The sequence below is a fragment of the Lissotriton helveticus genome, chromosome 3_1 (genome assembly GCF_964261635.1).
Source record: "Lissotriton helveticus chromosome 3_1, aLisHel1.1, whole genome shotgun sequence".
Taxonomy (NCBI): Eukaryota; Metazoa; Chordata; class Amphibia; order Caudata; family Salamandridae; genus Lissotriton; species Lissotriton helveticus.
This window is the reverse complement of record NC_136061.1, coordinates 1,246,958,929-1,246,985,001: the sequence shown is the minus strand read 5'-3', so window position 1 is coordinate 1,246,985,001 and position 26,073 is coordinate 1,246,958,929.

The following is a 26,073-nucleotide window of genomic DNA, read 5'->3' as shown; positions in this document are numbered from 1 at the left end:
GGATTAATTGGAGTGCAAGAACAGTTCAGATGAATTCCGAATACTGTAAGGAAAATAGTTTTTGTACTAGAATAAGATCTGAAGAACCAGGACCAGCAACCATTCTGAGTAAAGAAGGAGCTTAGGTGTGTGTAATTCGCACCAGTGAAATTCCTTCGAAATACCAAGATTTTGAAGATATGTTCAATGAGACAGAATCAGAGAAGTTGCCACCACATAGATCATTCAACTGTAGGATAAACCGAGAACCGGATGCAAATCTACCATGTAGTAGATTTTATGCTTTGACTGAGAGAGAAAATGAGCATTTGAAGGTATATATAACCAAGTATTTGGACAATGGTTTTATACGCCCCTCTCAGTCGCCCGTTTCTTCTCCGTTATTCTTCATTTCAAAGAAGGAAGGCAAGTTGAGAACTTGCATCGACTACAGAGCAATAAATAAAGTCACCTTCACTTCCTCTCGGACGCCTGAGAGGGGTACCGATGGAGAGAGCGGTGCCTCAGTTTTCCCGAGCGGATGCCGGGTGAGGTGAGGTCTATCACCCATACAAAGCTGGGTAAGAAAGAACATCCCAGGGCACATTGGGGCTCCAAGGTCCTGGTAGGATGATTACATCTTTATATTATCACACTTGTACTTTCATTGTGTAAATTCACAAGCAACACTTATTATTGATACATATTGTGCAGTAGCATTACATTCTAATTTTGGTCCTGAAGAAAACCGGAGAATACCTCCTCCTGGATGAAACATGTCGACCGTCTTGCACAGCGCCATTGGGTAGTCATACTGTCAGACTACAAGGCGTGGTTTTAACCTTTGATACCAGAACAATACTCATTAAACATATTTTTTGTTCTGATAATCAATTTTAATATTTTTTCACTCACCTTCACGCACTGCACCTCATCAGCAACCAAAATTGAGTAAACCTCCGGTTGGAGATAACAGCAGGTATCCACAACTGCACCGTCACATGATGGGCTGGGTGTTGTATGGATCCTAAACCCAATCTTAAGTGATGTTATTCCGCCAACTGGGTGGTCTGATGAGAACATTCTCAGCCTCTGGCTACTCTTTTTGGTTAGCTGATAGTTTCTTAGTTTAGCCCTTAACTCTGTTTCAGGACACACACTTTTTTGACCCAGATATTCCTTTTTTGTAGCTATAGTTCCAATAAATAAAGTCACCATCAAGAATAGATATCCACTTCCCCGCATCTCTGTGCTCTTAGATCAAGTGAAAGGAGCACAAATTTACACCAAGCTTGATCTTAGGGGTGCTTACCATTTGATAAGAGTTTGAGAGTGTGATGAGTGGAAGACGGTCTTCAGGACGAGTCTGGGTCTGTATGAATATCAAGTGATGCCCTATGGGTTGTGAAATGCACCAGTGGCCTTCCAACACTTCATAAACAGTGTACTGAGTGAATTTTTTGATCAATGTGTTATAGTATACATTGATGATAATTTAATCTATTCAAATTCTGAAGAAGAGCATCCAAAACAAGTGAGAAGAATCCTACAAAGATTGAGAGAAAATACTTTGTACATAAAATTGGAAAAATGTGCGTTCAACGTAAAAAAGGTAGAATATCTAGGATTTGTGCTTTCTCCATCTGGAATTACCATGGATTCGCAGAAGGTGGTAGCGGTCCAGGAGTGGAAATCCCCGAGTAGTGTGAAAGAGTTACAAAGCTTCATTTGCTTTGGCAATTTTTATCGAAGATTTATAAATTAATTTTCACACAAGTTAATTCCTCTTACTCGGCTCTTGAAAAAAAGGGGTCCTTTTTGAGTGGATTGTGGAGGCTGAAAGAGCTTTTCGATCTCTAAAGAGAGAGTTTACGACTGCCCCAATTTTATTACATGCAGACCCAGCAGAACCATTTTATTTAGAGGTTGATGCTTCAGACTTGGCCATTGGGGGAATTCTCTCTCAGGGACATAAGAAAACAGAATAACCCCATCCAGTAGCTTATCGATCGAGAAAATTGACACCTGCAGAAGTCAACTACACAATCACAGAAAAAAAAGTTACTGGCCATCAAAGATGCGTTTAAGGAATGGAGTCATTACTTAATGAGAGCAAGGCACACGGTCACAGTATTCACAGATCAACTAAATCAAACATTTTTGAAGTCTGCTAAGACCCTTACCCCACGACAACTCAGATGGTCATTATATTTTGCGGATTATGATTTTGTGATTACTTATAGACCGGGAACTAAGAATGGAAAGGCTGATACTCTGTCAAGAATTTATACAGAGAGAACAGAAAGTAATCAAGAACAACAGACAATAATCCCGGAACATAAGATTGTGGGATCAGTAAGTCAGGTAATCTTAGAAGATCGAGTAACCAAAACCATGACTCAAGAAGAAATTTTGGATTGGGCTAGACAAGACTCAGAGAGAGATTCGACATAACTTGCCATTTCACGCTGGTAAACTTTATCTACCCAGTCAGGAACTGCAACAGTTGGTTGTAGAGGAAGGTCATGATAGTCGATTAGCTGGGCATAACAGGAATTTTGAAGATGGAGGACTTGATCATGAGAAATTATAGGTGGCCACAAATGACCAAGGACATTAAATCTTATGTGAGGACATGTGAGGTCTGTGCTCTGGGAAAATTCGAAAGACAGTCTCCAAAGGGATTACTCCTATCCATGCCCACCGCTCCACATCCGTGGCATACCATTACTGTAGACCTAATTAGATATCTGCGCTTCAGTCGGGGTACAATACAATTCTAGATGGTTTATTTCATTGCCTTAAAGGGAGTTTCAAAAGCTAAAGGTCTGGTCACTCATTTTAGCACCCACATAGTACGGGATCATGGTATTCCTAAGGTGATCATCTCAGATCGGGATTCTCAATTCTGTCCCATTTCTGGAAGGCCTTTATGGAAGGGTTGGGTGTAGAGACAAGATACTCCACTAGCTACACCAAGAAACTGACGGACAGACAGAGAAAGCAAACCAGTATTTAAGACTATTCCTACTTGATCAAGAAGGAGAATGGCCTGAGTTCTTGTTGGCGGTAGAAGAATTTGCACATAACAATGCAAAGAATGTCTGTACAGGATTTTCTCCTTTCTATCTAAACTATGGCAGACACCCAAATTCTTCTATAATTGGTAAGGAAACTTCAGTGCCAGCCGTCCAAGAGGTTGTACAAAACCTAACCAACGTCCATCAGGCAGCTATAGAAAATCTGGTCAAGGCAAAAGAGAACTATAAGAAATATGCTGATAAAAAGAGAAAAGAAGGACCAAAATTACAGATTGGTGATAAGGTTTGGCTGAACTCGCAGGTCCATACCATATTGAAAAAATAGTAAATCCAGTGACCTACTCCTTACAATTACCCAAAGGAATAAGAATGAACCCAGTTTTTCATGTCTCTTTATTGAAGGAGACATCACCAGATTTGAGAGTCAATCTCCCTCCTAAACCTATGCAGTTAGATTCAGGAGATAAATTTGAAGTTAAGAGAATTTTAGACTCTAGAAGAGTGAGAGGGAAGATCTATTATTTGATTGACTGGAAGGGGTACGGCCCTGAGGAGAAATCCTGAGAACTATGTTCTGATTTACGTACTCCTCGCCTTTGAGAGCCTTTCATATGAAGTTTCCAAGGAAACCATGGCCGGAAGAACCTCCATTGCAAGGTCTGTCAGGATTTCAGAAGACAGGAACTCTACACTCAGCGCCACACCTCAGGAACCACCACAAAATAACACTAAGTCAGGGAGAACCATTGCATGGAGCCAGCCATGGAGATTAAGGAACTCCAAGATGGCTGGCATTCCACACAAGTAGGAGTTCTAGTCTTTCCTCGTCTGAAGATTCTACTTGATGCACTCAGAGTGGAACGCCCGCACACTTCACCTGAGTTTTTGAAGAAGAAGCGTCTCGCAGATGTATCCCCGCAATAGTTTAGTCAGGGTAGTGTCTTCCGGGCATTTCGTCGGTTTATTTCCCTTGTTAGGTCTTCCGTTGAGGTCGGCATCGCCACAGCCATAGTCCATGTTTATGGAGTCTGCACTCAGTAGTGTCTTACACTGAAGTGGCAACTCCAATCCACAGTTGTCCAACCTCGGAGCCTGCACACATTCTGGGAATCGGCTCCTCCATCGAGCGAGTTTCTCTTTGTGTGCATGTGTACAGAGAATTTCTTCACAGCCTAATCTGTCATTACCCGGATTCTGCGCACCCCTGGAGAGTGTCTCTTAAAGTGCATGCCCAGATGAGAGAATATCCAAGAAAAGAGAGCAGTGACAAGTCTCTCTAAAAATCGACAGTGAGAAAAAGCCAGCATTGAGACTAAGAAGCTAAGCAGTTTATTTTCAAGTATGAGCAAATGTTTCATTGTAGTGCTTTAAGCAAAACGAAAGAACTATAATCACTAGAACTGTAAATATTTAAATAACCTAGAAGATGGTAATAACGTTTCTTAAAGAAACAAGGGTCACTACGCATTACATTAGAAGAGAAGCTAACAGCCTAGGGTAATTAGGTATGTTGCCTGAAGTTAGAGTTATATATATATATATATATATATGCACACACACGCACATACATACACACACGCACACACATATATATATATATATACATATATATATATATATATATATATATATATATATATATATATATATATATAAATGCCTGATGTGAATATTCGACTAGTAGAAATGTCTTCATGTGTTCTTAGTTTTTCTAGAATTCCAAAATTCAAGGCAGAACAATATGCTGAGGAGAAAAACTGAGGGAATCGAAATACTGATGACCAGAGGCAGTCTCTTCTTTTGGTTTGTTATTTTATCCACTCCCCCTCCCCCTTTTGGTATACTTCCGGGTGCTATTCTAAAAGAGCATAGGGAGTGTTTCCCAGGGAGGGCATTGGGACTAATCGTCATCTTCCTGCGCAAGTATAAGGTTCTGACACCATTGCACTGCTTCCTTAGCCAGCCAAATTGGTAGAAAAGATAATAAATCTGCAACTTTCTTCCTTTATTGAGACTAATCATCTTGTAGACAATACTCAGTTTTTAGTAATTAGTATTTACCGATTCGTAAATACCGAATTTTACCGATTCGGTATTTACAAATCGGTAAATGCTATGTAGGTATTTTTACCGAATAAATTAACAAATCGGTAATATTCGGTAATTACCGATTTGGTAATTGCCATTGATTCCTATGGGCCTTGAGGCCCATAGGAACCAATGGCAAATACCGATTCGGTAAAATTACCGAATTGACAAGGGGGACAGGGTGTCACTTTGACACCCTGTTGCACCCCTGATTTAGGCTTGTGTGCCATGTGACACACATACATGCCCTTAGGGCATGTATGTGTGACACATGGCACAGGTGTACATGCACAGATGTGCATGTACACAGGAATTCGTTATTTTCCATCAAATAGTATTTGATTGTAAATAACGAATTCTTAAGGGCCCGTGGCACTGTTTTCAGTGCCACCTACATCTAGATTTACCGATTCGGTAAATTTACCGATTCGGTATTTTACCTAATCGGTAAATTTACCGAATCGGTACATTTTAGGCCCCCTACATGTCACAAACCAAATACCGGTCGGTAACGGCCGAAATCAGCCGTTACGACCACCGGTATTTGGTGACCTACATCTGGCCCATAGTAATCAAATGACTCTGATTACGACCACGGAGGAAATGAGCGCGTCCTTGGATAGAGGCAGCAATTCAGCCCTCTTCCTATTGGACCTGTCAGCAGCCTTCGATACAGGCACCCATGAGATATTGGTTGACCGTATGTTAGATCTTGGGATTGATGATCTGGCACTGGCCTTATCATTTCTCTCTGGGCAGTGTCAAGCGGTGTCTCAGGGGGAATTCACCTCGGACCCGTACTCACTTCCCTGCAGTGTCCCTCCGGGATCATCGCTGAGCCACCCCATGTTCAATCTTTATGTCACAATGTTGGCCACTCTGATAAATCCTTTGGCATTTCAATACCATCATATGCCGATGACACCCAAATTATAGTTGCCCTTGCAAAAAATTATGTTAAATCCAGCGGTATATTCAGAAACTGCATGAGTGCGGTTAGCAAGGATATTGACTGTAATTGCCTAAAATTGAACTCCACAAAAACAGAGGTCATCTTGTTCACCAATAATCTGTGTTTTTGGTCTCCAGATGGTGGCCGCCTGTGCTAGGTTCTCTTCCTATACCTGCCTTGAAAGTTAAAAACCTAGGATTGATGATAGACATGGATGTGATATACAAAGGTCAAGTAAGCAAGGTTACCTCTGCCTCCTTTTATGCTCTCAGAGTGATCAAGGAAATAGAAACATTTTTACCATCAGATCTTTTAAAAACAGTAGTCATTGCTCCCATGTTAGCACAACTTGACTACTGTAATAACCTGTATTTAGATCTGCCCAATGGTTCGCAGTGAAACTACAAACCCTCCAGAACATTGCTACTCCGTTTCTCTTCAAGATCCCAAAATTTTAAATGGCTAAAACAGCCATTAGACATCTTCACTGGCTCCCAGTCAGGTAGCGCATAACTTTCAAGGCACTGTATCTGGCCTACAAGACCCTTCATGGACAGGCCCCATGCTATTTAAAAAAAAATCTCAGGTGGCATACTCCTGACAGATCCCTGCACTCCAGCTCCGCCAGATACATAGCGGTTCCTGCTTTCAAACGTTCCTTGTGGGATGGAAGAAGCTTTTTCAGGTCAACAGCTCTACATTGGAATCATCTTCCTTATGAACTAAAAATAGCATCATCACTCTCCACGTTTAGAAAAATGCTAAAAACATGACTTTTCTATAAACCATAATAGGATAAATGAAATCTGCACCATCCTTAATGTTCATACAGCTCCAAGTCGCCTCCGGGCATTCGCTGTTCTTAATAAGACCAGTCATTCATTCATTCATAACTATACAGCAGCAACTGCCACTGTGGCTACACAGTGGCAACTGCCATTGTGTAATATATATACTGTACTGATATGCAACTCAGGCTGGGCTCACTAGAGTGGAAAACATGCAACTACAAAGACCACAAGGGTTTCGAATAGACCACGCCCACTTGAGCGGTCATTAGAATTATTTAAGTTGCACCTTCCGGTTCTGCGCTACATATTTCCTGATGCCATTGAAGAAGAATCAAAGGATTTGAAATGCGATTGACAAGGGAAGAGTGATTGTGAGGATATTCTCTGCCCGCCTTGTATGCAGCCAACGTGATTAAAAGAAAAGAATTCATATATACCTGTTTGTGGCTTTTTCCACTAGGGGCAACTTGTTTTTGACTTTATTTAGCGGCCTGGCTCGGTCGCGGAAAAAGCCCCGCTGTCAACACAGCGTTTCCTGTAGACATCCCACTGGGAGTCATCGTTACGGGAGGTAGCCCTTTCAAGAAGGTACTATCATGCAGCAAGTTTAAGCAGAGGAAGTGCTTCATCCCACTGGGGATTTTAAATGAACTGTACTGATATGCAACTCAGGCCGGGCTCACTAGAGTGGAAAACATGCAACTACAAAAACCACAAGGCTTTCGAATAGACCACGCCCACTTGAGCGGCCATTTGAATTATTTAAGTTGCACCTTCCGGTTCTGCGCTGCATATTTCCTGATGTCATTGAAGAAGAATCGAAGGATTTGAAACGCGTTTGACAAGGGAAGAGTGATTGTGAGGACATTCTCTGTCCACCTTGTATGCAGCCAACGTGATTAAAAGAAAATGATTAATAACTACCTGTTTGTGGCTTTTTCCACTAGGGGCAACTCGTTTTTGACTATATATATATATATATCTTTCTTCCAGGAGGGTTTCTTTGGATATATATATATATATATATGAAAGAGATCCCGACCGCTTCTCGCCGCGGTCTTGACGGGCGCAGACCTCCTCTCCACAATCAGATCAAATCAATGTTAAATCATTGACGCCACAACACCGGTAAAAGTGCCAGCAGTGCAAAATTTATTTTCAAAGTGTCAGAGCAAGTGCCCTCCCTGACGCGTTTCGCTCCGCGGACGGAGCTTGGTCACATGACGCGTCAGGAGTAGGCAGAGCATTTTATGGATAATAAAAGCCCATGCGCCCAAAGAAACAGAACGCATGGGTGAAATGTGATGTAAATCAAGCATAGAATCTAAAATTAGTAAACAGATCCAAATAGCAAGAGACAACCAAAAAAGACAATTCAAGCATAGTGCTTATGAGTTCAGGGGCGAAACAAACAAGTGTAAACAAAATGACATAGATTAATCTATTCAAATTGAACAAAACTGTTTGATGAAGCATAGAGACATAGTTTGCTGTAAATTGTCAAAATGGACCATCTTCGATCCATGTAAAGTTACACATGTGAATGATGTGAACAAAACAATTGCAAGTGCAAAATACAGCTATGCTACAATACAACACTAGCCTCCAAAATACGTCTTATTGAAACCACTCTTACATATCAATATCTCAATATGCTTGAATACGTAAAGTGCAAGTGCTAAAAAACGTGATAACAAAATCAAACTTTCAATAAATGATATGTTTCAAATACAGACCGTAGAAACTCTTTTCGAACCTATAGCATAGCTTTCACTGTATACTATAAAAAGTCGTCATGTATGTGCATATACTTTATAATTCATTTTCAAACAGACAATGGTTAACCTCAAAAAAACCAATAATGCAGGAATCAACACATTTATAGAAAATGATGTAATTCATCAAAAGCATTAAGACTGTTAGGAGAACTTGTATCGAGCAGCAGTATAAAATAAGCTTCCCTTTGTCGTAAAAGTTTTTCACGGTCACCACCTCTGCCAGGATTGGCGACAGAACACAATAGGGTGTATTTTAGATCTTTACATTTTTTATCGTGCACTGCCTTAAAGTGGCGAGCCACTGGACAGTTCATGTCAGAATTTACTATTGCTCGTATATGCTGCAAGATACGTTGGTTTGCTTGCAGCTTTGTGCTGCCAATATATGAAAGTGAGCATGTGCAGGTAAGTTGGTATACCACAAAATCACTGCGACATGTAAGATGTTCCTTTATTGGTATTGGTTTCTCACTAAAAGCTGATGTATATTGAGTACCATTCACAGCAAATGTGCAGGCCCGGCACGAAGTGCACCTAAAAAAACCTGGTTTGTTCAGCCAGGCAGTTTTAGATTGGAGCTCAGGTTGTGTTTTATCCAAAAGATCTTTCATGGAAGGAGCCCTCCTAAAAGTAATGGCCGGTAACTTGGGTAGAATCGGGCCTAGGATAACATCCGTTAACACAATTGGCCACTCTGACTTAATGATCTTACTTAATTTGCGTACCTGGGAACAGTAGGTGGTAATAAACCGAACAGACCCATTAGTCTCTAACTCTAGGTTGGTATTGGCTTTCGGGGTCAGAAGTTCCTCCCTCGGGCGTGCTAGAGCTTAATATATATATAACCTGTAACACTGTGAAAGAGACAAGTACGCATATATCTTTATTCATTCGCTAGAGTATGATTTGATTATTTAGTTACATTTTTCTTTAGGTGTTACTACTTACAGGTTAGTATAAACACTGTGAGGTCATAAGTACTGCATTTAGTGTGTGAGTTATGGTACAATGAAACTGTGTGGATGGGGTACAACTGTCAGCAACTAGAGAACGCCTAAAGTCCGCTAACAACGCAAGGCTTCATAAGTTAGCAATATAAGTGGAATTTAATGTGTTCAGAGTATACTTTAGCTCCATCTGCCCTATTGTTGTGTCCACAGATATGCTTGCATTCAGTGGCCATCCTAGGCCAAGTGTCAGAATTTTATGGCAGTGGAAATGGCAATTTATGTACACACCGAACCTCCTTCCAGATTTAGTCGAAAAATAAAAAAAACTGTCAAAAAGGCACTGGGGAAATATAGGAGAATGGGAAAGAAAGAAACACTCTGAAGGTTGTAGCTCTGGATATTAGACTGTCAATTAAAAAGAGGTGAATAGTCAGGTAAAACAGTCACCCTCTGCATGTCACACTAATAGGGGAAAATATAGATATCAAAATTCAACTAGAGTTAGATCAATACAAAGAAGAAACGTGCTTCCTTTCGTCCTCTGGTGCTGCTCTTTAATGAACCTAAGTATTACAGGATACCATCTCCAAACCTCGAGAGAGTGGATGGCATGCCGAGCACAGAAGTGAGCTGCTGCATCTCAGGACTGAAGAGTGGGTACAAAGGAAGAAATTGACGCAAGGAGGAGAAATAGGATGAAAGTATGGGAACATGGAAGGGAGAAAGCACTAAGGGGTCTATTATAATAGCGGGCGGATCGCCACCACTCGTATCGCGGTGGCGATCCGTCCGCCATTACCTGCCGCCCGCCTCCCATTTCCCCCGCCATATTACAATGGCGGGGGGGGGGGGCCCGGCAGACGGAAAGACCGCCCACAGGTTTTCCAGCCGTTGACGAGTCGACTGGGCGGAAAAGGGGCTCAATATGGTGGCGTCTGAATTTCAGACGCATCTGTTAATCCTTGCACAATGGAGCACTGTATTGTAAACACAGCACATCCATGGTGGTGCAAGGACATTTGACGCTGGCGCAAGGAAACTGACGCATCCATGCAGATGTGTCAGTTTCTTGTAAATCTGCCCCATTCATTTTTTGTATCCAGTGTGGACCCCAATAAAAATGGTTAATTTAGGCCTAGTCTGTAAACTTGAAACAAGAAAGCCTATGTTTTACTGGCACCAAAAAGACTTCTGCATTTTCATCTTTTAAACAGCTGTGCAGAAACTCTTGGATATAAGATTTGTCAACTGCTAGACATTTTTAGGTCTCGCTACACAGTGCGTAAGCACTGCTTAGAGGGACCTCTTGTTTTAAATGGTATTGAAAGTTGACGCTAAGAGAGTAATAAGGGAAGAGACGGAATACTTTCTTGTTTATGTTCCCTTTTGTCTTTGTAAACTGTTTTTGAGGTTTCGTGTATTATAAAAAAACGAAATGCTCCAAAATATACTAAACCATGGAATCTCGGTTAGAAATACGTTACGAGTAAGTGATGTAATTCCAAATGGAAGTCATGAACATAAAAATGGGTGAAACTAGTAATGATCGAAATAAAGTGATTTTGCGCGATTGTTGCATGTGCAGAATTGAAGCAAGTCACGGTTGAACAAAAGCGGACATGAACGATTGCTACAGGCGCTTGATATGATTAATGAAAGTGTTATGAATGATTATTTCATGCGCTTCTTGTTGCCTGTACATCATTTAAGCAAGTAATAATTGAACAAAACCGACTATGACTGATTGTTGCATGTCCGTAATTGAAACAAGATGAGTGATCCAAAGCGATTATGACTGATTGTTGCATGTGAGGAATGTAATTGAATGACAGCCACAATGACTGATTATTGCATGTCAAGAACTAAGGCAAGTAGAGGTTGATAAAAAGTGACTAAGACCATTTGTTGGACGAGCATGATTGAAAAAAGTGTCCATTGAGTGAAAGAGACTAAATGCTACGTACTCAATTTTGAGAAGTTTGGCACCTCTAAAGGAGCATTATTTGTGAGGAACTAAGACAACTGAACTCCCTTTGAGTCTTTCATTAGATTGTCAGCACTGAAAAAATGTAAATCATGTTTCAATAAACTGCAGTGAGTTAAGTAATAACTGCTAACATGTGTGTCTGGCCTGCACGTAACAAGATAAAATCCTGGGTGGCCAACTCAACTCAGCCCTTCATCCACTAAGGCCCATGTAATGAGTACCAAGCTGGATTAGGTGATAGTAATTAAATGCCAAATTATTCTATTCAATATGTTTTGAAGTAAAGTGAGTTACAAAGAACAAGTTTAACACCGTCATCATCATTATTTTTATGAGGCCTAGGCGTCATTTTGATTACTCCGGAGAAATTGGAGAATTCTGCTTTGCTCTTGTGACGCGGAATTACCAAATGTAACACTATTATGCCACGTTGTGTCACCAATTCTCCCATTAGCTGAAACTCAGACGACTCACTCCACGAGAAACACTGAAACAATGTAAGAGTGATCAAACTGGAGAAGAATGGACTGAAAAAGCATCAGATCCAGACACATAGTCACGGAGCATCCGGCTCAGAGAATCCGCAGGCCCATTCTCCCTCCCAAAAAGTTAGACTACAGAGAGCCAGGAGTAGTGATTCTGCCCAAAAACAAATCTTCCGGGAAAGGAGAAGCAGGTTGGGACAAATGCCGCCCTAGCGATTCAAATAAGAGTGGACAATCTAATTGTCAATCTGTACACACACTGCTTTGTGCAGCAAAAGGGAACAAAAATGCAAAAAGGCCTTCAGAACCGCAGCTAGTTCCTTCAAATTGGAAAAATGAAGGGCCACCACTAAATTATATTTCCCTAGTGCAGGGGAATCCCCCAGGGTTGCACCCTAGCCTATCCCACTAGCATTGGTCGTGAGAACTAGAACAGAAAGAGCAACCAAAGAAATATCTCTGTTTAGATGATCAGGAATCAACCACCACTGGCGATCCCTGCATGTCTGAGGAGTCACTGGAACCAGAGCCTTGTACTCCTGAGACAACAGATTCCAATGACTCAGGAGAGGGTGAACCAAGGGATACAGGTGTAACTTCCCCTAAGAACGAAATGCCAGCGTAGATGCTCTCTCCCCATGACTGCGGAGCCATGTCCTTACAGATGCCAAAGGGTGAAGAAGGAGAGACGACAAATAGGAGCGGAGCATTCCTCTGATGCCCCAAGTCCATTCTGAAGTGAGCCCTGCTGAAGAGATCTTGAAACGGCTGGACCTCGGACTTCTGCTAGAACATCAAGAAGCCATTCTTTTCCATCAGGGTGGATACTCGATGAACCTCTAAATGTGACTTGGAAAAAGAACAAGTGGCAATTAGCCAGTCATCCAAGTAAGGTTAGAGTTGGATATCCTCAGAATGTAAAATATCCACTAAAGGCCCTAAAGGTTCTGTGTACTCCCTTGGTGCAGAAGCCACCCCGAAGAGCAGAACCCGAAACTGGTGGTGTTGCCCTGAACCACTAACCAGAGGAACCTCTGGTGAGATGGATGCACAGGGATGTGGAGGTAGGCATCCATGAGATTGATGGAGGCCAGGAAATCACCCCTCCACAGGAGAGGCAGAATCATCTGGAAGAACACCATTTTGAAGGGCATATGAGAATGTACCGATTGAACCCCTCGAAGTCCAACACAAGACGGAAATCTCCTGATGCCTTTTGAACCAGAAAAATCAGGGAGTAATAGCTACGGAAAACCTCCCCACAAATAACCAGGCTGATAGCAGCTTTCTGGAGAAGCAAGTGGATACCCTCGAGTAGGGCAGACAACTTCTCCAGGGAGTGAGGAGTAGGAGTCTCGAAAAAGTAGCGAGGTGGAGTGTCACTGAAATTTATCTTGTAGGCTTCTGAGACCACTTGAATCGCCCAGGAATCTGGAATGGTACGATCGCAAAGGTCCTGGAAGTACAGTAGACGACCCCCCCATCTGAAAGAAACTTGGAGCAGTCACGTTTTTGGAGGGAGGGTGGATGCAGCTGGCTGATACCAGAACATATTGACGACTGGGAGTCCCCAGCCACGACACTTGCTTCGAAAGGCCTGTTGTTGAGGAGCCTTATCCCCAGGGGGAAAAGTGCACTTTTAACCAAAACCACTTCCCTTGTAGACCGGCCAAAGAGAAGTAACCAGCTTCTTATTTTCTGCAGATTTTTAAACAGCTCATCTATTCACTGCCAAAACCTTGGCACCAGTAAAAGTTAGTTTCATGAGGGCCACCTTTTGAGCTGACTCGCCTTCCAGGAGCACATCCAGATGTTGCAGCAGTTCACAATGGTAGCGCTTGAAACAGCCTCTGCAGCACACAGGTTGTCAAACATGATGCCTGTAAGAAAACTAACCTACTGTTCATTCAAGGCCAAGAGAGCCGTGAAATCTGCATCCTTCTATATTTTCTCTGCCAACGAATGAAAGTCCTTTAGGAGGAACCGTATGGCATAGGTGGAGTAGGCATTAGCTCAGATCACAAGGTTGAAAGTAACATAGGCATGTTTCACCCCCCCTTCCACATTTTTGTCCACTGCATCAGATGGCAAGGCATCCTCTGACATTACATTACCCTGGATGGACAACTCAGCCATAATGTTGTCAATTTTTATGGAGGCTGGGCACTCCTCTCCAAACCTGTTTAGAGGATAGCGTTCTAAAAGGACGCGAGGAAAAGACTGCTTCTCAACATTCTTTTATTCATTAGTTAACACATGACGAATGGAAGCGTGCAAGGGCATATCATCAGATTCCGCACGCTGATAATGTTAAAAAAAAAAGTCATCAGCAGCAGGAGCCTGAACAGAGGGGGCAAACCCCAGATTATCACACGCATGCTGCATGATTTTGTCTAAATCTGAGTTCAGCACAAAATGTCCTTTGATTTCATCGTCATCATCCTCAACAGAAGAATCCATCCTGGAGACTTTAGAAGGAGGAGCCCCTTCCTGGGCCCATAATGCACCCTCTACAGCTGCCACAATGATATCCTGGAGTTCAGGGGCCAGAGGGACCTCTGAAGAAGGCCCAGCCACAGAGGGGATCTCCTCTACATCACTCATCGTTGGATTGCAGCAGAAACCAAGACTGCAGGCCTTCTTCGGGCAGACTGCTGTGGTACACAAAAGAAGCAGGACACTGTTGTCTTCAAACAATAAGTGTGGATTTAGTCTTGGAGCAATCAAATGCAGCATACAACTTCCCAGCTGACCGGACTGGTAACTGCCAGATCGGGAATACCTCTAGTCAAAGGAACGTGCTAAGAACTAACCTAAGTTCTAGAATAGCAATGGGAAAGGACACAAAGGAAGGGCTACAACAAAAGAGGAAATAAAAAGTTAAAGCATTTACAACAACAGCGTCAGTCTCAACAACAAGGCCGGCCAGAACAAATTTTCCTGATGAAGCCGGCTAGTCGTCAAGGCGACGCTGTCCTCCCATGACACACTACTTGTTCATTGAAAAACAGATGGAAGCACAGGGACGTGCTAACCCAAACAACCACGGGAGACATATTGAAAACAGGTAGATGCCACGCAGCTGCCGTTTCAAAGCCAACAATGAAACATGGCAACATGAAAAGAGTGACTGCACCCCGTTAATGCCAAGAAACAAGGGGGAAATATCAAAATTAAAACATGAATATCCCCAAGTCCTTTACAGGCTTCCTCGCAAGCCCCAGACCGAACCCTAATCTGGTATGCCCAGCACACGAACATCAATCAAACATTCAAAAAGTCAAAACGAGTTCTAAAGCAGGTCTTAAATAAAAACAAGGGAAAGAACAATAGAACATAAAGGAAAATATACTCAGGAGCGGCTGGTGACATTTGAAAGTGGTGGGCTGCAAAGTGATTTGCATACTGCACCATAGCGAGCGAGCGCAGCGAGCGAGCCCGAACCCCATAAGAGGGGCTTGGGGGTGTTACCCCCCCAAGAAAATTTTGAAAAAAAAGAAGAAAAATCATGCATTTTCAAGCAAATTTGAGAAAGCAGGAAGGTTAATAAAGCAATTGTGAAAGTTCAGTTATTATATTAATAGATGGCATAACATAGGTAGCTGCTTATTCAGTATAACCACAGAGCTTCATACATTCCATCCTATTACGCTCAGGTGCTGAATTCAGACTATAAGACTTTCACGAAAATCTGAGCTCTAAGAGTAGAAGAAGTTGCACAGGAGTGTAAATTATGGTTTTACCTATTTGTTGTGTGGCCATCGCCACCAGCCATGCACACTACACATTTGCCTATGATCTGGCACCTTTGTTTTAGTCCTTAACAAATCCAACTTCTGAATGCTCCCTTAAAGGAGCACTCTAGACCTAGCACACCGATCCAACTGCAGACCAATCCTGAAGGGCCTAGGCTATTCCACGAAAAACTGATTGAAATGTGAGCGTTAACATAGTTCTGCAACTACCTTGAAGAAAAAACCTTTGCCTCCGACTGGGATCTGCCCTAGAAGAGGCACAGACTCTTCACAGATCTCTATAACGATTTACATACAATAGTGGACACGAGCTTGATCAATACCCTTCTGTAATAAATGGTGCACACGGACACGCTGCACTGCAGACTGCCTGGTACTAATGAGGTGAAACTTTGGCCAAGATAGCGTTAACGTTTAAAAATTACAAACCAAGGAGGTAACAGTAGTACAAAATACGCCGCATTATGCCACATAATATGCCCTCTTTCATGCCACACATAATTTGCCCTCCCTGACGCATAATTCCGGTGGACCTGCATTTATGCATCAGTGGATTACGGTAAGCCAGACACAGGGTATGCCCATAAAAGAATTACAATTTGCTTTATTATGCTCTATGTTTCGTTTTTATTAAAAGACTACATAAAGCATACCCGCATAAAAAAATGTAAAATCATACTCAACAGTAAATGAAACAAAGGAATTTATCTACAAAGTTTTATTCCCCACATGCCTTAACTTAAACTTCTTTGGTTTGCTCTCAAGCATACATTTTACATACTGTGGCAGCCTATTATTAAACAAACATTTTTGCCACTAATCAGGAATTTATGGTCGTGGCGAATTCTTTCTGTCAGTCTTCTCAAGAAGCAAAGGTTTGGGAGTCTTGCTTCTTTCCTTCAAATTACAGGGTTCAAAGAGAATTAAATTGGCCAGAACCTCGCGGAATAGCCACATTACCACTGAGTGTTAGAGTCGCACAATTGACCAAGTACAGCACTTTAAACTCAGAGAGATGCCTGCACTTAACTAAGTTAAAGAAAGGCTCACTGTACATGTAGTTTTAATTTATATGCATTTCCATTTTTAAGAGCACGGAAGAGGCCCAAAAGGACTGCAGACACTGTACAGTCACAGAAAAAGAAACATTTAGACGTGTTTTGTTATAGGGTGGGTGCAAACAAAGGATAAGCAGATACATGATGACTGTAGAGGGCAGCAAATGAAATGAAGAACAATGAGCCAGGGCTCGTGGGCTGCTGGGAGGAGGGGACTTTCAGCAGTGGAAGTTGGGCAGAAGTGGGTGAGTGGGTGATGCGAAGGTCTTTCATTAGTAGGCAACTTTTGTTCACCGACAAGTGTGATAAGTGGAACCTTTTTAAATGTAGAGAAAGCAGGGCAGTTTCTAATTTTGCAGTGATCAGAACGTCTCTCTAATTTAGGCGACACCATGGAGACTACAAGGTTTCCAAAATTGATGAGATAAAGGAGGGATATTATGTGTGAGCTCTCATGTGAACCATTGCTATTTTAGCTGCAGTTAGGGTGAGCAAAGGCATCAGAATAAAGTGCATTGTATGCAACAAGCTCGCTGTGCCTCTATGCTTGCGTGCAGTTATGACAGTATTGCATTTCGATGGGCAATGTATAACTAGCACAATAAACAACCACGTTTCTACCCATATGTGAAAGACACCTATCCATTCTTGCATTCACTCACTGTCTCAACATACACACACTCACATTAAGACAAGCCTGACCCTCACTCCTGCACTGAGTCACTATAACAACTCACACACCATTTCACAAAGCATCCACTCACACTATCCCACACAAGACCCTCACTTGTTTACGCACTTGTACATTCACTCGCTCATCAAGCACCAGCTCACACATGCACTCACTCATAGCAACAAACCTAGGCATCTGAAAAGGGGGTGAAAAATCATGCAAAAAATGTCTATAGTCATACATACTTTCAAAAAAACACGACAGAGGGTGTTCTGGGAGCAACACACTTCTTGTTAAATGGTTCAAGACTCTTGTCAATAGGATGTTAACATTAGAAGAAAGGCTAGTCTTAAAGACTGAAAGACGCACAGCAAGGTTATGATAGAATTTCTTTTCAATCAAATGGGAGCTTGAACCAGTGGAGGAGATGACCGAAAGGAGTCACCGATGGATGGGAGGCTGAAGAGATGGACTTTGAGGCATAAGCTCTCAAGTTACCCTATTGACTGAGTGAGTAGCTCCCAGACCAGACTCCGCCACACCCTCCAACAGCTAAAAAATAGCGTCAGAGACTCCCCTCTGGATGTTCCAGTTCCACTACACACCATTGCACGGCACAGCAGACGTGTCATGCATGATTCCTTTCAAACGCACGCACAAGAAGACGAGGGTGCTTGTGCGGCCCCGTGCACGGCTATAAAATTAAAAAGGAGGATATATTAATTTACAGTGCATGCGAGGTGATCCACAGCAGGGAAGCCAGCGCCCAGAGGCCGAACGACAAGCACACTTTGTCATCTGCGAAGCACTTCGTTACTACATGACACGAATGGAGTCGCAATACTTCTACTTAATCTGTCAACTATATACTGACTGATAGTGAACTCACTATTATCATGCAAGATATCACGATCGAGGACGGGTCGAGACAGTGAGACTCGAGGAGTCGAGTGGCTGATGCGCACAGGGCAGACACGACACCACGAGGCTACTAGTCACTAGAACCGGATCCTGCCTGCCATCTGACGTCAGCAGCCTGATTAGCGCCGCGCGCCGCGAAATCGCCAATCACTGCATGACTACATTCAAGTCAGACACAGTGATTGGCCATTATGCAGTGCGGCTGAGCAGCAGTGCACCACCCACGCGCGGCATCCAATAATGGATTGCCCTGCCCTGCTGCGCCGTGACCGGCCAATCCTGGCGCTGCATGCAGCGCCAGGATTGGCTAGGGGGGCACACTGACTGCTCGCCCTCTCGCCCTTCCTAACGCTGGGGGCTGCTGTCCGGCTAAACCAGCAACCCCCTGGTCACTCTCTATGGGGGGGGGGACCTAACTGCGCATGCTCGGGCAAGTTTCAGCCCCATGCTTCACTTGCGAGCTAGGGGTACCTGTCTCTGCTGCTGCGGCCCTGCTGTCACTCAATCTGTGCAGGACAGCCCCCCTGCACGCAGCGCACTCCATGAAAACTCGGGTGCTGCCCGGATTCCAGGCGGGGCTCGGCGGCGGGGTTTAAATAAATTACTCGGGTGGCGATTATTTTTTAAAACAAAAGTACAACATTTGCCTTGCAGCTGTGGGTCCATGTGGGCTAGTGGGGCTACGCCCCTACGCCCCAATGGACGCACCGCGGCTGAATATACTCCATATCTGTATCCAAGACGGCAAACGATCGGCTGTAAAAAAGAAACAGGAAGTCCTGGGCAGGAGATGATATTTATGTACACTCAATTTGAAGGGGGCCAGATTGGACTGGGAAAGTTAATTCAAGTTTGGAAATCATTATCTGCATGGCTAAGAGATACATTTTACGTAAGAACTGTGAGAGGAAGACGGACAAAGATGCAATGGGATTCAGTGTCGATCCGGAGTCTGGAGGTTATGCAGTGTATTGTAACAAACATCAAGGCGATCTCCACAAACCATTTAATCAGGGACAAAAGATAACATTCCACTCTCTACCCAACATACAAAGGGCCTCATTTACATAGAACTGATATATCTGCATAGATGCTGTCATGTTATATAATGTCAATACATCTAAAAAGAGGTTCAGGGAAAGAGAACAATGAAAACTATATAAACTCTCATAAATTCAAAAAGAAAAAAATCAAAAAAAGAGATAAAAAGTGGTTAAAGAAACCCTTTAGAACAGAGTTACTGGTATCAAAATTCCATATTTATTACATAATACATCAATATTTCTAAAAAACACACACAGATATGCTCAAACCAAAAGTGCTGGTATACATAAATGGAACATATATCACAGATCAGACAAGTGACAAACAAACCATTACATATTGGGATAAAGGAACAACATAAACATGAGTATTGTGTCATTAATTCAATTTGAGCCACAAAGAAGCGTCAACGGCGTTTCGACCGATATATTATTGTTTGGTCATCTTCAGGACTTGAAATTTTTCTTGAGCAATATATATCTTGAGATTAAAATTAGGTAAGACCAATCTTTGTTTATGGTCGTCCGTAGGTACTTTTAGCAACGCAGATACCGGATAAGGACACCTTGCATCTAGCTTGCTTGTAAGTGTCAAGCAGTGGCTCCAATATTTTAACCAACTGCTCGCCTCATTATTTGGCGATCGTAAAAGTTCTCGGGAAAGAAAATCGTGCCGCGTCCGTAACAGCTGCTGTTCCCTTTATGTATACCAGCACTTTTGTTTTGAGCATATCTCTGTGTTTTTTTATAACTATTGATGTATTATGTAATAAATATGGAATTTTGATACCAGTAACTCTGTTCTAATGGACTTCTTTAACCACTTTTTATCTCTTTTTTTGTTTTGATTTTTTTCTTTTTGAATTTATGAGAGTTTATATAGTTTTCAATTTTCTCTTTCCCTGAACCTCTTGTTAGATGTATTGATTGCTTGTCCAGGGTTCGGGGTTTCTTGGACAGCCCCTGTGGTTGTTAATGTAGCATCACATATTGTGTAATGTTTTTGTACTGTTTGTTAATGTTATGTAATATTCTATGTGAAGTTTTTATGCATTTTGCTAAGTACGCAAATTAGCATTTGCTGAATATGGACAGAGAACCTGGAATGGCCTTCCTTTCCATTTCAAATATGCTGCTTTGTTGGTAAAATTCAGGAAGGGTCTCAAAACTCATGTCTTCACAATCCTGCTATAGCACTAGTCTGTGTCCCGTTCATCCCAGCGCTTACTTTGAGCCAGTGGTTGCAGGTGGGGTCCACAGACACTGATATTTGGGAACCGGTACTTATTTTATCTCACTAGACTTTGACCCAGAGCAAGTGGGAGAACAAGCATTGGCTAATCCAGTAGTCTTGCCTTTGGGGCCTTAGTCTTTGCCAATAGTTTTATCCATGCGGCATAGCATTCCAGATGCTGTGCCACCTAGTTAAAAAATGTGAAAAAAGAAAGCTTTTGAAACATTATACTTCGGCCTTTTGTAGGTGTGTGTACAACGGATGTTCATGCATACAAAATGACTCCGCTGGTTTTTTTATTCTTTTTTTGTTACAGATCCGAGTTGGATTGGTAATTAAGAAGAAAAAACCTGTGAAAGTGGTCTTTTTTAGGTCTCGGCTAGCATTGCTGCGCATATGCGCAGTTCACTCAGCGAGATTTAATAATTCAGAGGAGTTTTGGCAAAGGGCTTTAAGCCCCGCCTCGCTTTTCCATTGGCTGGCATCATCGTTTATGCTAAACGGTGGCCAGCCATTGGAAAAGAGATTTTTATGACATGTACTTTTGGCTTTTTCAGACAGCCCACTTGGACGGGCTTGCCTGCTTTTCTTCTGCCGTGAAAGGTTTCTTATCTTCATGGGGCCATGTGTTTAAACACATGGCCCCATAAAGATAAGCGATCAAGGCTTGTTTTGTTTTCCCTCTCATAGCTCCTCAACCCAACTCTCTATGCTGTCCCTCCCACCTCCCTTCCAATCAATCATGGGGTGCCTTAATCTGCAGACTGCCCAAAGGCCTCCAACCCTGAGCTTGTTAGTACTTGAGTCCTGACTTGTTTTTGCTGTTTTTGGAGTAGTACAAAGTGTCGTCTATGGCACCTCCTACAGCTGCCCCCTGTTCCCAGTAGATTCGAATGTGTAACATGATGTTCTGCCACCGCGTGAATTTTAAGCCCCCTCCAAGGTTTAAGTGTCTTCTTTGTTGAACAGCTCAAAACGTGTTTACATTCAGGGTGGTGTTGCCTCGCGCTGCCCCAAGCAGCTGTTGAGGACTAAGGTGCCCACTGCGGCCCCTCGCCGGGAAGTGCAGAGCCTTAAGGAGCAACTGCAGAGCCTTGAGGAGCAGCTGTTCACGTGACGATTGCAGGTCATTGGGGAAATTACAGTAGCTTCAGAACTCAAGGTAGGTGAGGCGTGCTTTGAATTGTGAGTCTGATGTCCGTGAAGCTCAGAGGTTCCATGGAGACACAGCCCTCCTCCCCCACGTATGGAGGAAACTAGCCCCCCTCCACTTACGGAGGACGCAGCCAATCCCTGTGCATGTGACCTGCTGAGACGCAGAGCTTGCTTCACTGCTGTCAAAATGTCAGCTTGGACGCTCGTTGGTTAAATACTGAAGTCGACGAAAGTATTGGGGTGCTTTACATGAGCACCAGTTACATTAGGCACGTTCATTTTTGGTAGGCACGGCAGAAGGAGATTAAGATGTGCTCCCTCTTGTGTGCTTCTTCCCACTTCCCTCTGTGATGTGCTCACCCTTTGTGCTTCCTCCCCACTTCCCTATATCATGTGCTCACCCTTTGTGCCTCCTCCCCAATTCCCTCCATGATGTTCTCACCCTGTGTGCTTCCTCCCTCTTCCCTCCATGATGTGCTCACCCTGTGTACTCCTCCCACTTCCCTCCCTGATGTGCTCACTCGTGTGTGCTACCTCCCCACTTCCCTCCGTGATGTGCTCACCCATGTGTATTCCTCCCACTTCCCTCCATGATGTGCTGACCCATGTGTGCTTCCTCCCCACTTCCCTCAGTGAGGTGCTCACCCATGTGTGCTTCCTCCCCCTTCCCTCTGTGATGTGCTCACCCTTGTGTGCTTCCTCCCCACTTCGCTCCATGATGTGCTCACCCTGTGTGCTTCCTCCCACTTTCTTCCGTGATGTGCTCACCCATGTGTGCTTCCTCAACACTTTGATTAAGTTAAAGCCATTTGCTTTGCTAATGGTATTGTATAGCAAAACAAATGGCTTTAACTTAATCAAAGGCGAGACCTATTGCATTTTTAGTGCTTGTTTAAAGTGGGTGAGGGAAGCAACACAAGAGTGTGTGGGTTGGGGAACGGAAGCAACATGGAGTTGAGGGGCGAAAGCAACTTGGGGAGCAGGTCAGGGCTGGTGTTTAATGTGGATGGGAAGTAACACTGCGGCTGGAAGCAACACAGGGGGTGCGGTTGGGAGGTAGTAGCGACATGGGGGTGAGGGGCAGAAGCAGCTTGGAGCATGAGTTGGGGCTGTTTTTGAAAGTGGGTGGAGAAAGCAACATGGGGCAGAAGCAACAAGGGGGCACAGATGGAGGCAAAACAAAACTGGATCAGGGACAGAAGCAACACAAGGGTACAGTTGGGGGTGTGGGTGGAGAGATCAAATGGGTTACAGAGAGCAATGTAGAGCTGGTGGAAGGAAAGCACACAGGTGAGAAGGCAGCACGGGGTATTAGGGGAAAAGTACGCGGGTGAGAGAGAGACAAACACAAAGCATTGTTTAGGACGGAGAAGTACATGAGGGAGACAGCTGGAAAACACATGAACTCTTGTAGATTGCCTAAGAAAAAAAGAAGAAGTAGCACTTGAAAATGCGAGCAGTAGAAGGACATATTAATGGGTCCGTGCTCCAGGCCCAGAGCAAACACCCAGATAAAGAATAAGAGAAACATATAAGAAAGTGGTAATAAAGCCAACCAAGGGTAAGCAGTGGATGAGCTTTAGGTCTACTGATCATAACAATATGACGTGCAACAAACAGTGCATGTGCTGTCTTAGGCAAGACCTAAAATCACAAGCAGGAGAAAGAAGTAGGAAAAGAGAGATGGAGAAACCTTGCAAAGAACAAAAGCAGGAAAGAAAAAGAACCAGAAAGAGTGAGCTAAAGAGGCAGAGAGTGTCTGGTGGTCAATAAAAGAGTCATAGATGGAATCAAGACTTTGCAGGTTTGGTATTTGACACCCCTGATACTGTAGAGCCCTTGCCACAGGCTCTTGGGCAAAACGTAGCACCCCAAGACTTCTCTTTTACAAATTAAGCACTGGTCCCTCCCACATCTCACCCCAGTGTGATACTTTGCTTGTGAGGTGTCTTTATACATCTGCCTTTAATGACTTGACTTCTCAATGTAAAGGTACCTGCATGTCTCTATCCACAGATTTTCTCTACTTATTTTTTTGGTCTGCACAGCATTCCACAGCTATCTGGGGCTAGGTTTATGTTGCATAAATACCAACCATAAAACAAAAATAGCGAATTAAAATGAATAATGGTGTGGTGGCTTTGTTTAGCATCAAGATAGAGCCAGTTGACTCACAAAACCTTGTTTGTTTGCAGGTGTCACAAGGCCACTTCCATGTAAGAAACTGGAGGATTTTACCAGTTTCAAGTGGTATTTCCTAGTAGAGCTCTCCGGGAGCATTGCAGAACCCGTATGTTAAGCCTGAGGGGACGGGCACTTCCTGCCTCAGTGGAATCAGTGACAAAGGCCTCATTAGTTGCAGGTGAGCTGTAACAGTCTTGGCGGGAGTCCGTGTCTGAGCACAGGATCCCTTGTGGGAGCCCATGGCTCGGCCTTCTTTACATCTCCAGGCGACAGAGAACATTAATCCCTAGCTCTGGGGGCTTCTCAGCGGTGTCCAGCGGAGTACTGCTATGACATGCAGCATGTCCGGGCAAGAACATGGGCACACCTAATAAATTGACTGACTTTTTCTACCTCTGGGCATACTGCCAGCAGGCAAGTAAAAGTAAGAGCCGTCGGCGATCGAGCTCAGCATATCCTTAATTTGGGTTGAGAGAAGGAGTGACAGGAGTCGTGGGGAAGTCACTAGATGTCAGATCCAGTCAATGGCAGTCCAATACTAAAACCAGGCACTTATGTTGCTTGGATCAGTGCATGATATGTTTTTTTTAAAAAACGTAAGTGCCAGAGCGAAAGGCACTTCATAGGACTCTGCTGCAAAATGCAAGTACCAATATTACCTGTGTGCTAGATTTATCATTTTTAAATCCACACTGTACTGATAAATTCAGCAGAAAAATAGACACACTGCGTCACCATGTGTTGTAATCCCATACATACATGCTGGTGTTTAGAAATAAGTGACGGGGCAGAGCCCTGGAAAGCACCAGCACAAGTTAAGCACTGGCTGGGAAACATATGGTGGGTGAACTCAGTGAAACTGTGGTAGAGGCATGTCTGTTGGTGCTCGGCGAGAACCATGCTTGGTCTTGACACACCATAGACGGGCAGACGTATTCACAGGACTGAATAACAGAAGGATGATAAATAAACAGGTAGATAGATAAACAGGTAGATAGATAGATAGATAGATAGATAGATAGATAGATAGATAGATAGATAGATAGATAGATAGATAGATAGATAGATAGATAGATAGATAGATAGATAGATAGATAGATAGATAGATAGATAGATAGATAGATATCTGATTCAAATGTGATAATATGCCATCAATAGTGTGAAATGGAGCGTTTCTACGTTAGGTGGATGTGTCAACTTCAATGAATTGTAGGTGAATGCTCTTGATGTGTGATGTGTGAGAAAGACTCACTTATGGATCTCCTATGATGCTATGCATGCTCTTTGCCTGGAAGACGTGTATATATACATTTGTAAGAAAATGTGTTGTAGCAAGTACTGTTGAGTTCCATAATAGCCACTAAATGGCATATTTGGTCGGTGGTGGAATGTATGTTGAGCATTATGTCTCTGCATGTTCTGTTGTATAATAGTGTGATGTGTCTTGTGGAAAGAGGTTCGATATACTAAACTGCATTGTATATCTTTGTTGTTTTGAATATTTGCACAATGTGCTAACAAATATTCACTTGAAATTTGTAAGACAGCAAACCCGGTGTTATTAATTTTTCAGATTTTAGGCAATCACAGTCTTGTGTTATGAGTCCGTTTGTAGTTTTGGAAGAGGCAATAGGAGCTTCAACCGGATTTTTCTGGTAAACGCAAACAACAGAGCCAATTTGTTAGTGGGCATTCCTTTTCAGTGTATGGTTGGAGATTTTACTAGAAGTGAATCATTAGTCGGTGCTTGGAAATGACCATGATGGCAACCGCTTGGGTCAAGACTGAATTACATATGGCTGGCTCCAAGCAAAGGTGACATAGTGGGCAAAAAACGATAAATTGGAATGCTACCCTAAGCAATTGCGTGGGATTAGATTTATTGCAAGCATTCTTCCCATCCCCTTTTTTTTAGTTGAGGTTGATCTCTATAGCATTCCCCCCTGTGGTGTTGACGTGCTGGATTGTTCTTCACAGTTGTTTTTTGTGTCTGTATGTA